Consider the following 12,963-nt stretch of genomic DNA (forward strand, 5'->3'; position numbering starts at 1 on the left):
TTTTTAGTCCTCGGGTGCAAATCCTTTGTATTTGGTATCTGCCTGAAGTCTGTGAACCATAGACATCACCCGATGACTAAAAATTAGATCTTTATTTAAGATTATGTGATTTGTCCAATTACTTTTGGTCCCATAAAATGGGGGAACTGTGTATAAAAAGGGCTGAAATTCCGACACGAATCACCCGACATGGATGTAAATACTCTCAAAGTGAAGCTGACAGCTTCATGGTTGCATTTCAAATCCAGTGTACTGGAGTGCAATGCCAAAAAAAAAAAATTGTCTCCGTCCCCATACTAAGACTGCACTGTCAAGACTTCTCAAGGTATGACGTTTTGTCCCCACTCTCAAGAATCTGTGATTATTATTGTTGTTGTTATTGTTTTCGGGGAAGCGAGGGGAGAAACACGGAATCCAGAGGTTTGTACGAAACAGAAAACCGTTTTATCCTGGGTCAATTTCAGTGTTCCCGGATGCACCAAGAAAGTGACAACCATGAAAAACATTTTTCACACTATGAATTGCCAGCAATTCTGCGATCAATTTTACTGTCTAAAGACAAAGTTTTCTATGTGAGTGCCTTAATTGACTTTAATCAACATCATACATGCATGGCAGTAAAAAAAAGAAAAGAAAAGAAAAGTATTTTTAACGCCCCCCCCCCCCCCCCCCTCCCCCCTCCCCCCTCCCCCCTCTGGTTTTACTCAAAGATAATAATGATTATTGAGACGAACTGGGTAGCAAACATTCAGGACACTTATTATTGTCCGTTGGGTTCATATGAAAAATAAAAGCTCGGACTTAAAAGTTTCCTCACCGTGTGAAAGACGAATTCCCCACAGACAGCCAATCTACACCCACGTCTTCCATCACGAGTGGACACCCAGATCCACGGCTTCGACCAACCGAGAAGCTTGGTTGCTCTTTTGGGAGGCGGGAGTTCCTGGATTCCTTGGTGCGAGTGTGCGGTGATGATCGGTGCACTCTGAATGAGCGCCTATCCCCTCTCCGCTGCTACCAGCCAAAGTACAAGATTCAGAAACTGGAGAAGAGAAGGGAGTTGGACGATCCGCGTTTTCTGCTTCCCAACTGCATCAATATCCGACGGGAGGAACGAGAATTCGAAGAATAACAGACCCCTAGCAAGGAAGCTAGCTAACCGGCTAAGGCGATTTTTTAATTTTATCCCCAGGAGATTTAAGTTTAAACTTCAAATATAAATGGTCGATTCTCGTAACTCGGAAATATTTGGTTTGAGGAATAACGAAGCTTTCTTCATATTAGGCTAGGACATCGTTGCGGTTTATTTACGTTATTTGAACGATAGCTAACGTTATTGGCAAATAAATGTGTAGCTTTGCTAGCTAGCTAGTTAGACAGCTGAATTGAAGTGCAGTCTGAAATCGACGCGGCCCACAACGGTCACCACCAGCGCCGTACGGTCGACAGGTGAGCAACCAATTAATTTTGTTATATATAGCAAGTGCTAACGTTCAACCATCAGCAACCACGTTATACAGGGTAACCTAGCTAGCCAGCCGACTGTGAACGACATGTGTTTTTCAACAGCGCCTTGACCAAAGGGCTTAGCCTAGCCACATTCAGGTAGGCGACAGTGTGGTGCATCAGCCTAGCTAGCCAGAAGTGCTTGCTATAATAACACCAGCTAGCTATCGCAGTAGCTTGGGCGCCGAAAATACGGTTGGTATCATGGATAGCCTGGTTGAACCTTACTGAATCTGCATTTGGAAGGTTTCTGCAATATCTGATTACGAACGTCGACTTAACCCATGTACTGTAGCTAGCTAGTTAAAACGCTGTAGAGCATGTAGTGATGATATATGGCCTGCTTCAGTATTCCATGGACGGGTGAATGCGTCTGACGGAATTGGAGAAGTAACGTTGTGATAAACGAGGAAACCGGTCGAATATGTCGCCTTGCTTTCTGATTTCAGTGGAATGTTGTAGGCTAACTTGCAAGCTAGCTACGTAACTAAAGTTTACATCCAGTGAGTCTAGCCAAATAGTTCTAACGTTAACTAGTCTAGCGGTGTTGATGCAAACATGAACAAAATTCATAAACAACGTTGAAGGAATAATGACATTTTTGCACATTAGCTAGCTAGTTGAACATTAAAAAGCTGTCCAACCGGGCCTGGCTGGAGTTGTGTAGTCGCTACAGTATGGATTGGCAAAGGGGCTTGGGGATCAAAATCACGGAGGTCGCCATCTTTCACAGGATGCTGTTAACTATCTTATGATGTTTTCAGTTATTAGCTAATTAGCAGAGGATTTTTAAGTTATTGAATGTTCAACTGTACCAAACGAGCGAGCTAGTTAAATATCCAATTGGTTGCTATTTGTTGGAATATTTCTGTGCACTTAGTCATTGAAATTCTGTTAAAATGATAGCTAGGTTGTAGATTAATGAACTCCATACCCGTAAATTGGCAAGTAGCCTTGCTATGTGGATAGACTACTGGTTTTATGTTTTATAGGCTAAGCAAGTTGTTTATAGGGGGAAAAAACTCATTGGAGCAACGTAACACACATTTCCTGTTCGTTTGTTATGTATACTAGTTAACCTCGGAACGTTGGGCTACATATGTTACATACAGCTAGCAACTAGCTGTCTACCTTGCTTTTGCTGCAACTTGCTGTTTGTTGCAGGGACCGCCCACCCAAACAGCAAACGCATGGTGAAATGGCACAAATGGTGGATGCTCTAAAACTGGATTGATAGCTGAATTAACGGCGGCTGTAATGGCAGTATCCTCGCTTACGATTTAGACTCTGGCGAGGAAACTTTTTTTTTGGGTCTTTTGTCATATTGTTGCAGACGTGGTCATATTTTTTAAACCTATATTTCCATTACGCGTTCATTCGGAAGTATCACGTACCATGGATACCCCACTCAACAAAAAGTGATGAGTTAGCTATCCCGCGAAATGTTTGCAAAAAAAGAAAAGCTGGCAAATGTAAATTGAGCAACTGTTCTTTGGCAATATTGTTAATCTAATGTGATTCTAACTCCGTAACTTAATCGGTTGCTCAGCGCGGCCATAACGAATGATTTTTAAGAAGTCATGTATCATCCACTGAGACCGGTTTATTTACAGATGGGTTTATCTCTTTCATGCAGAACAATCACCCTGTCGTGACTCATGAATGAAACGTTATAATCTTTGTTGAGATTAGTGGATGTGCAAAGCGAGAGAGTCCTGTGCACACTTCAGGTGTATTTCTGTGGACCTGCATGATTTTTGTGAGAGAGCCGTGTCTTGTTGCTTCTCAGTCTCCGCTGCAGTCACCTGGTTGTCAATTTGATAATGCTGGAAACTTTACGTTACGTAACTGGGAACCGCATTTTGTCCAAAGCAAGTGCCATTGAAATTTACAATATACGGGGGAACGGGATTTTTGAGATTTGGCGTTATTGTGTGAAAATTCTTATGAAAAAATCATAATCACCTTTCATAATGTACAGTTTTTCGTACTGTTCTGATTATTCACTTGACAGTTAAATGTTTATTTTAAGTTGCTGTATAAAACTGCAAATAAAAATTCAGCATTTTACGCTGCGTTAAAGCAGTTTTTCTTGGACGAAGTTTAGTCACCCCCACAGGTAGTAGTAGTTCCCAGATTAAGCGGAAGTTTAGCTGCCCATTGCTTTCAAAACGGCGAAGAATGTAAAATAATGTCATGAAAATACTTTCGTGGGCGTTATTTACGGACTAGGCCACGTTAGCCTAGTATGGCCAATTTAGAGCCAAACCATTTAAACTTTAATGGCCATTCATGCACGATTTAATGACTTTGGAACAATGTAGCTTCGCTATTTCATGCCAGACCGCGTTAAGTGAGACTGACATAAAAATGGCAGCATAGTTCAATCAACCACTAATTAAGCCAGCGATATTTTTATCTTGAAAAATGAACAGTTTATGTGAATGACATGAGGTTGAATAGGATACCAATGCTCAGTCACACACGCTTGGGGTTTTTGCTTATGGACCTTACATTACAATACATTACATTACAGGCATTTAGCAGACGCTCTTATCCAGGGCTACTTGCATAGCATTTTACATTGAATCCATTTATACAGCTGGATATATACTGAAGCAATGCAGGTTAAGTACCTTGCTCAAGGGTACAATAGCTACCCAGGAATTGGACCTATGACCTTTCTGTTACAAGCCCAGTTCCTTACCCACTGTGCTACAATTTCTGACCTGTCGTAAAGAGGAGTAAAATGGCATTGGGGCAAAAATTAGGGTGTGGACTCCTTAATAATTTTAGTTTTCACCTCGGCTGTTTCCTTTGCCTGTAAATGTGTGTATACTCTGCCAGGGCCAAAAGAGAGGTAGACTCATCTCCCTGCTCAGGCAGCCTGACTCACTTGTGCCAGTACACCCCCTTTCATACTCGTATTAGAGAGAGATTGTCAAGTGTGCAGGAGTAAGCTGAACACACAAGTTCTTCGGTTCTTGTGGAGTGTGGTATCCTTTAAGTTGTGTTTTGTGGGGAATGAACTTGACTCAAAAGGTAGTGTCATGACGGTGTAGCAGTATATTTATCTGTTTTGTAACCTGTACATACTACACATTGTCCCCCTCAAATTTCTTTGGATTAATAGGTAGAATAGCATCAATTCTTGGCGGTGCACTTTTAAATCTCAACAAGATGGTCAAGAGGCTTTAGTCCTAATGTTTTAAGTGACAGAGATACAACTACATTTTGCTTTAGTTTGCAGCCTAATGTCTGCATGCCAAATGCAATTTCCTCATGTACAACCCCAATTCCAAAAAAGTTGGTACAGTATGGAAAATGCTAATAAAACAAAAAGGAGTGATAATGTAAATTCTATTCACTCTGTACTATATTGAAAACACTACAACAGAACAGCATTTGATGTTTCACCTTGTGAATTTAATTGTTTTTTGAAAATATACACTCATTTCAAATCTGATGAATGCAACACGCTCCAAAAAGTTGGGACAGTCGAGTGTTTACCATTGTGCAACATCACCATTTCTTTTAATAACACTTATTAAGCGTTTGGGCACTGAAGACACCAGTTGGTTAAGATTAGCAAGTGGAATTTTCCCTCATTCTTCCATTATGCAGGTCTTCAGCTGCGCAATTGTACAGGGCATTTGTTGCCGTATTTTGCGCTTCATAATGCGCCACACATTCTCAATCGGAGTCAGGACTGCAGGCTATCCAGCTAATCTAGCACCCGTACTCTCTGTTTATGCAGCCATGCACTTGTAATCTGGGCAGATTGTGGTTTGGCATTGTCCTGCTGGAAAATGCAGGGACGTCCCGGGAAAAGACGGCGTCTGGATGGCAGCATATGTTGCTCCAAAATTTGTCCATATCTTTCTGCATTAATGGTGCCCTCACAGATGTGCAAGTTACCCATGCCATGGGCACTGACACACCCCCATACCATGACAGAAGCTGGCTTTTGCACCTGACACTGATAACAAGCTTGGATGGTCCTTTTCCTCTTCGGCCCGGAGGACACGACAGTTGTTTTGTCCAAAAAAACATTTTAAAACAAAAAATTTAAAATGTTGACTCATCGGACCACAAAACACGCTTCCACTGTGCTACTTTCCATCTCAGATGAGACCGAGCCCAGAGAAGTTGGCGGCGCTTCTGGACAGTGTTGATGTATGGCTTCTACTTTGCATAATAAAGCCTTAACTTGCATCTGTAAATGTAGTGGCGAATGGTGTTGACTGACAAAGGTTTACCAAAGTTATGTCAAGATATCCAGTACAGACGCATGACGACTTTTAAGACAGTGACGTCTGAGGGATCAGAGATCACGCTTATTCAGAAGGGGTTTTCGGCCTTTTCCTTTACGCACTGTACTTTGACCGGATTTCTTGAATCTTTTAATTATATTGTGCACTGTAGAAGGTGAAATGCCCAAAATCCTACCAATTTGTCTTTGGGGAACGTTGTTCTCAAAGTGCTGGATGATTCGCTGACGGCTAATTGGCGAGCCTCGACCCATTCTTGCTCACGAAGGGCTAGGCCTTTCATGGAGGCTCCTTATATACTATAACACGATTGCCTCACCTGTTTAACATCACCTGTATCACATCACCGTGATATTTCAACGGGTCACATCATAATTAGTCCTAAATTGCCCCTGTCCCATAGCCACAGGAACATGTTTTGTTTTGAGTACAGGGTGCTGCGCTGTTGACTCGACTGACCCCCCCCCCCCCCCCATAGTATCAGCCTACTTTCCTTTTCTGCTCCACTTGTCGTGCAAAACTGTCACCAGACCACAACATTAGCTAGATAGCCAGCTGACTGCATACAGTGACTGTAACCATAGGCGATTTTAGACAAATCAGTCAGGGGTGGCCAAGTCTGAAGTCAGATCATCACGACGAAAAATATCAGCATAACAGCGCAGTAAAGGGTCGGAGGCTGTACTGTAGGAGCCTCCATACAACATTGTAAATCACATCTTGACAGCCCCATGTCAGCCAAACAGTATGACAATATGAAAACGGCATAGTTAAGAATGTACTTTAATAATCAGGATGAACACACTGGCATAGCGTCGAGTCGTCACCCATGACAATGCACACACAACGTCGCTGTGGGCCGCACAATAACAGCAATATTGCGGGCACCAGTGCATGTAACTTTCAGCTTAGCTACTATGTCAACCATGTACAATATTATCGCAGGTCTAAAATATGACTAAATAGAAACAACTCACAGCCAAGGAATAACAAAACATCCAAGCAAGCAAAATAATAAATCAACCTTAGCCCTACCTTTAGATGGTAAACTGGAGCTTCCTTCTTGGTATCTGCATACTTTTGAATTACTTTTGATGTTGATTGTATATGGGCCTTTTCAATCTGAAGGATCGCCAGGTTTGAGACGCGTCTGTCATTGTAGTCTGCAGAATCATTAGGCTACAGCTCATGTTGGCTGTGCTGCTATCCTCTGTGCTTGAAGTAGCATCGACGATGGCGTTGTATTGTTGCTAATTCTTTGGACCGAAGTAGATGTAACGTTACTCACAACTGCTGCTACTGCATCACCGGCAGGGGGTTCCCGGTTTCACCTTTTTGTTTTGTTTTTTATAAATAAATGTTTCGTGGATTTTGGGCGTTTTGCCATCATGTATAACAGTAAATAACATTAGCTAAACTGCGTGCGTAGCACCCATGGATGTATTATTAAAGGTAGCACCATGGGTGAATTACAGAAGCTTAGCACTGGTCCACTGTAACAGCAGCAAGCTTGCGAGAGTTCAAGAGGTCAAAAGTTCAACAAGTTCAACAACACAGCCACGCTTGTTCTGTCCAACGTAAACAAAGATCCTGAATTAAGAAATACTATCCTAATTTACTTCTTAAAAAAGAACAAAAATAAGCTTTAAAATTCGTATTATATTATTATTATATGATCAGTTAAGCCAGGATACTGTTTTGAAACCACCATTTCAGATTTTGTAATGGTAGGCTACCACATAATGACATATATTGTGTTTCTGGTCAAAACTGACCAATGTGATTTTATTCACAAAGAACAGTCTAAACATATTTCCATATGAACATGTATTTCATAAACATAATAAAATCAAAGTAAGTTTGTGGGGTGGGGTAGGTTTAAAACACAATGCCCTTTTTTGAACATTTTCTGATAACATACAGAATAGGAAAGACTGCCATAATGAAATAATATATGAATTCGTATTAAAAAAATAATTAAAAAATAATAATTGAATTGCATCGTGAGATTGTGAGTGAATGTAGGGAATGACAACCACTCCGAGCGTGTGGTTGTGCCTATCAGCTTGGCAGAAGTGTGTCAACCTGCTGAAATAGCAAACATAAACAGTGTCGAAGTAGGTATCTTTCTATCTTGCTGATGGGTGCTGATGAGGGCCAAGCTAAAAGGAAGAGAAGAGAATAGAAACACTTTATTTAGCTAAGGTATAGCCTACACCTAACAGGCTCCTTCAAAAAAAACAACCTTTCAAGGTAGGATAGGCAGAACACAGAGTGGACATACTGTTTGTCATTATTATTACTACTTTAACTATTGTTATTATTTTTCAAAATACTGCATTATTGTACACTCCTGCTTTATTACTAATAAGGAATTTGATATTTTAAAAGCACACCACTCAACTCAATATTCCTACATCACAAAAGCATTGACAATAGAACTTTTTTTCTGCATGGTGGTGGCAGCTTAACAAACGGTCTTACCTTACAAAACTCCAAAAGTGCTTCTGCGCTCTGGGGTGATGCTGATGAAGTCTCTCATCAGGGCATGTACGTCCAAGGTGTCCAGAATGTCACTGTGGACATGCATAAGGGTCAGATGTGTCAGCCTTTTCTGGGTCATTGTGCTGCGCATCCATGTTTTCAGGCGCCGAAGGGTGGAGAAAGTTCTCTCTGATGATGCAACAGATATGGGTAGACAGAGGCACAGCTTTATGAGGTTTTCTACTTCTCTGAACAGACCTCTGGTTTGTGGGTAAAGTTTGGCGAGATATGAGGCAACTTCTGGGACTGTGCTGCGTGGGGAATCTTTAGTTATGTCTCCGAACATTCTGAGTTGGAGCTGCAGGCGGCCTGTGTCCAGCTGCTTGGGAATATGAAGAGACTGTATGTCAAGTTCCACTGCTGTGCGGCCCTTTGCTGCATCAATTACTGTCTCCTCTCTTCTTGCCGCTATCCTCATGCTGTCCTGGTCGAATCTCCTCTCCAGTTCTGACTGCACTATATCCACAGCTTCATAAAACTCACGTCTCCACCTGAGTTCTCCTGTTTTGGCTGCCACCACTTCGGTCTCCAAGGTGTGCCGATAGCGGGCTGGGGTACTGCTCACTCTTTTTTGGAATTGGGGTTGTAGTAAGTCATCATTGTATTTAAAGAACACAACCATCAATCTCTCCTGCTTAATTTGGTTTGGAAAATATTACTGTTTTGTGAATTGTTTGTTCTAATTACATAATTAGTTTGGATTATTCTTGGTGACTTTCTGAATAAATGCATACATTTAATGTGACCAAGCATGACAAAGGAAGAGCTTATGGGCCTGAATTTGAAATTGTTTTCATTTTTCAGCAATATATTTTTTTAAACTGGTTTGTTCATGCTGATACGTGTTTTCAGGAACTGTAGCAATTAAAATTTTGCCATGGCTTTTTCTACAGATAGATTTCTGTTATTACCAGAAACCTATTGCATGATCAGAGCATCAGAGCTCACTGTTACAGAGTTGCCTGTGGAAGGGAATGATATTAAGTAATAATTTCATTTGAAGTCTTTCACTTATGTTTTGAAGTAATGTAAACAACCTTTTCCCCTTATAAACATGTTGTGTTCTATTAATTAGTGTAGAGCATAATTAATTTTTTTCCATCCAAGAAACGGGATTCTAATTGTAGTTTTATTCCTCTTAAGTGAGAATTGGTTTTCATCTTAATATTTCTTTCAAGTTTAACAAAATTATAACCATTAAGTAGTAATAAACACTATTAGATTAGATTATAGTCACCTGTTCAGCTGATATTGACAGGGTGTGCGTGTGTGCGCTCATTAACATTCATATCTATAAGACAACATCGTATGTAAACCATTCCTCGTCCATAGGATAGGGCAGGTTGTCCTGTGTGGAAACATTTGACTACCAGACAAAAAAAAAACAAAGAAAGCAACATTAACTAGTTAAACCCACAGATAATTTGTGTAATAATGTTGTAACACTGAGGTACTGTACACTAACATTAAACTCAACAGCAGTCTCAAACTCCGGACACCCAAAGGAAGAAATGCTTTTGATTCCACGTATCTAAGCTTGAAAGCTATTTACTTATCACTATCTAATGGTAGGCCTACTTACCAATCCACTGCATGTCTGGTATGATACTAGTTCCAGGACAGTCACTAGCAGCAACAGTTGAGAGGGAGATGAAGGAAGGAAAATCACTGCATCCTTTTAGCGAAGCAACATTGTTTTTGTTGATGGTTGGTGGAGTCCTAGCAAAAATGGACACTGGAAATACCAACTATGTAATTGCAATATTGCAGTGCTTGTGGTTATTCAGAAATAAAACCCCTTTCTTGTTCCTCTTAATTTTTGGGGGTAATAAAAGGCCTGTTGCTTATTCCGCATCCAGAGAAGGCGACAATGCTTAGGCATTTTAACTTAGGTTGCCTTGTCTGCACAAAAGTGGCAAGAACATAATTTACATATTACAAGTAGAAAATATTTTGTTTATCTTAGTGTTTGAAAACCTGGTGTTTAGCCAAGGGGGAAAGCAAGTCAATTTCGGCATAGGCTTTTCTTTAGTTTTTTTTTGTTTGTTTTTTTTTCCTTATTTTTGGAAATGAAAAAGTGGGGAAAAGTTTTAAACCATGGCTGAGAACCAAATTTCCTCACTTGGGACCATCAAGACGGATTGATTTGATTGCTTATATTAAAACAATGCATGAGCAAAGAATGTAGCCTACGTCTTTCAGTATCCTGGGCCTTTAAAGGGCCTGGCTTCAGTTCGTTTTTTTGGTGGTGGTGGATACAGGCTTCTTGAACTTTGCCGTGCTGAAAGTCAATCAAGCCTATCGTAGTATTTGTCTATGTAACATTGTCTTTTGATTGGTCCATACAAGTCCACTGATTGACAGCACTGAGTAGCTCCACCCAGTGTGGGGTGAATGGAGGCTTCAATCAGTATCCACAAACAGTGTTCACAAATGTTTTGACTTCGTTTTCCTATGGGGAAAACTAACTGCTGCGACCCTCATGTTGCCCCTGATTTTTACCAGCTTCTTGTTACTGCCCTGCCTGTTCTGTCTGGCTCAGGGGTGTGTTGTTTTTCATTTCTGCAATTTCCCTGGTTTAGGTGGTCCACTTACGTCCATTAGCGAATTTAGTCTACATATTTTCTAAAATAAACTGCATTTTTCACTGGGAACATTCCTCTGCAGCAGTTTCAACACAAGTAAGTAATGTGAAACCATATGATGAAAAACAATAATAAAGAGTTGATGCTGGAACTAAAACCTGTATGCACAGCAGGAGCTGTGAGGAGCTGAATTTGCCCTTGACCTGTAGCTTGAATGCTGGGAGCTCTTGTATGTTGAGTTCTGTGACAGAGGATTTCACTGGATTTCCCCTGCCTTTTGCCAGTGATGTAAACTGATGTGGAAAGGCAGCACTCAGGACAGACACATGTCTTATTTCACTTCAGAAATATTTTAAAGCTGGCAAATGGGTTCACATGAATGTGTTTTGGCTTCGGCTTTTTGTACCAAAGGATCCACGGCAGTCCCCCTTTGGCTTCTGTCACAGCTTACAGTGTATTTTTGTGCAATTCTATCTACAGAAATAATTCAGGTTTGGCAACTTGCTGAGAGTTATAGTGGGCATGGCCTCACCTGGGACTTGTGCTTGCAGTTTCAAGGCCCAGCTGCTGATAAAAATGGTTAGGACGTCTAAAGGGGAATGTCTACGGTTGCTATCCCTTTGAAAATAATTTCCATGGTGCCGAGTTCTGTATATTAAGTGCATCACACAGAACTGAAACAGACAAATGAGTTCAACTGTGGTCCTCAATGTTCCGCTTACCTTAGCCGAATGCTCAATTTCAGTTTTGCAGTGATGTTAAATTTATGTTTAGCATTAAATAAATAAACTGGAAGTAGTTTTGATCTTGCAGATTTACAGTTTTGTTTCCTTTTCATTTTCACTTTGTGCATTGTTTCTCTGTACTTTTGAGAAGAACACTGATAAACTGCTGACACACATTTACTTCACTCAGTGCACATGCTTTGAAGCTTCACTTGTAGTAATTAGGTGATTAATTCAAACAATTATTAAATGTACTACCGTGGGATAATTTCTCAACACGAGGCTGGAGTACAGACTGTAATAATCTCATAGTACTGGGAGGAGGGAACTACTGGTTACAAAGTCAGAATTTGTAAGGCAAATGCTAATAACAAGCCTTATGCTGGGCATGCTTTTATTCACCCAATGTGGTTTAACCAAGTCAGTCCTTGCTGCATGCCACTCAGCTGTAGATGCTTCCATGGAGAGAAAATTCCCAAACTCTCATCTTTATATTTAGGCTAAATCAAAGAGAAGGGTGCAGTGCCACTAAATATTTTATTATGCTGCTGCAGTCATTATGCAAGTGCTTCAGTAAATAAAATTATGTTTAGTAGTGTTGCAGCCTACTCTTTGATTTATATTTCTTTCACCTAAATGTATATATTTTTTTGGCTAGTCTTACCGGGCAGGACTCATTCTCTATGTTCTAAATTCCATCAAAGCAGTCATAGTTTGACTAGGGCAGACTTCTCCAATTTAATATGAACACAATCAGCTAGATGTACTCATTTGTTCCCATAGTAATCAGAATTATGATGACTAGCTAAATCTGATGCGAGAAAATGGATTACATAGCTATTTGTCCAAGTCCTTGTAATTGTAAATTTGGATTATTATAAAGCCATCATGGCCAGTTTGTCTGTGTCATTAAGCTGTTGCAACTGGTCCGAAATGTTGGCTCCTTCAATTCAGATCACTCGCGCTAGTATACTATGCTGCAAAGGATACTGCCACAGCATGCTTTACAGTTGTGTTGTCCTCTGCAATTGTTCTGTTATGATTTCCTTTTGTGTAAGGTTTATTAGTTGTACATTAATTTAATAAAATTACATAAATTGGTACGGCTGCCCCCTGAAAGTCGACGATTCGAATCATCTGTCAGACCTCTCAGTCGACTGAGATTATTTATTTATTTTTTAGACAGTCAATGTGCATTACAATACTGGAATACATCATTATAGAATTTTACAAAAATGGACAGAGGTTATATTACAATATTGAATTATAAATAAAATAATGGGAATTATAAATTTAGTGTTTATTGTCTTGCAACCTGCGCATGCTAGAAAA

General features: G+C 40.3%; 1 protein-coding gene across 1 annotated transcript in view; it reads left to right on the plus strand.

Moving 5' to 3' along the window:
* Positions 1 to 912: 912 nt before the first annotated feature.
* The window catches only part of LOC118225513 (la-related protein 4B-like), a 56,469-nt gene continuing 44,418 nt past the window's right edge, over positions 913 to 12,963 (plus strand). Inside the window, exon 1 of the mRNA XM_035413984.1 lies at positions 913 to 1,449. The gene's annotated coding sequence lies outside the window, so the exon portion shown is untranslated. The remainder of the gene's footprint in view (positions 1,450 to 12,963) is intronic.

This window comes from Anguilla anguilla, chromosome 4 (genome assembly GCF_013347855.1).
Source record: "Anguilla anguilla isolate fAngAng1 chromosome 4, fAngAng1.pri, whole genome shotgun sequence".
Taxonomy (NCBI): domain Eukaryota; kingdom Metazoa; phylum Chordata; class Actinopteri; order Anguilliformes; family Anguillidae; genus Anguilla; species Anguilla anguilla.